Here is a 614-nt window from a genome sequence, read left to right as displayed (position 1 = left end):
GTGCTAACCACTGTGACACCACACTCGGTGACTTTCATCTTCCAAAATATTAAAGAGTGCTAGGTCTAGGCTTTCACTACAAGCTGTCGTATGGGCGCCCTTGCTACCAGCTGTGACCTGAAGTCACTCCCAACGGTTGCTCATACTGCAGTGCCAGGAGTAACACCATTGTGCCTCTCGAAAACACCGGAAGGATTGAACTTCTCCCTACCTTGCTGCTGTACCCACCGACTATGATCATCCACGGGAGTGCAGAACTGCGATGCATTGCCGGACACAGTGCGATGCTATTCATCGGCAGCCCACGCTTCCCGGTCACGGCACCACTCCAAACGCAGCCGTTTGTGTTGTGGTGTTAATGGGAGCCTACGCAGAGGACGCTAACTCCCAGCCAGACTGGTGCTAGTTCAAAATCAAATGGCTCTGAGCACTATGGGACTCAACAGCTTAGGTCATAAGTCCCCTAGAACTTAGAACTACTTAAACCTAACTAACCTAAGGACATCACACACACCCATGCCCGAGGCAGGATTCGAACCTGCGATCGTAGCAGTCCCGCGGTTCCGGACTGCAGCGCCAGAACCGCTAGACCACCGCGGCCGGCGACTGATGCT

The sequence above is a fragment of the Schistocerca cancellata genome, chromosome 12, assembly GCF_023864275.1.
Source record: "Schistocerca cancellata isolate TAMUIC-IGC-003103 chromosome 12, iqSchCanc2.1, whole genome shotgun sequence".
In the NCBI taxonomy this organism is placed as follows: Eukaryota; Metazoa; Arthropoda; class Insecta; order Orthoptera; family Acrididae; genus Schistocerca; species Schistocerca cancellata.
Note: the sequence above shows the minus strand (reverse complement) of the source record.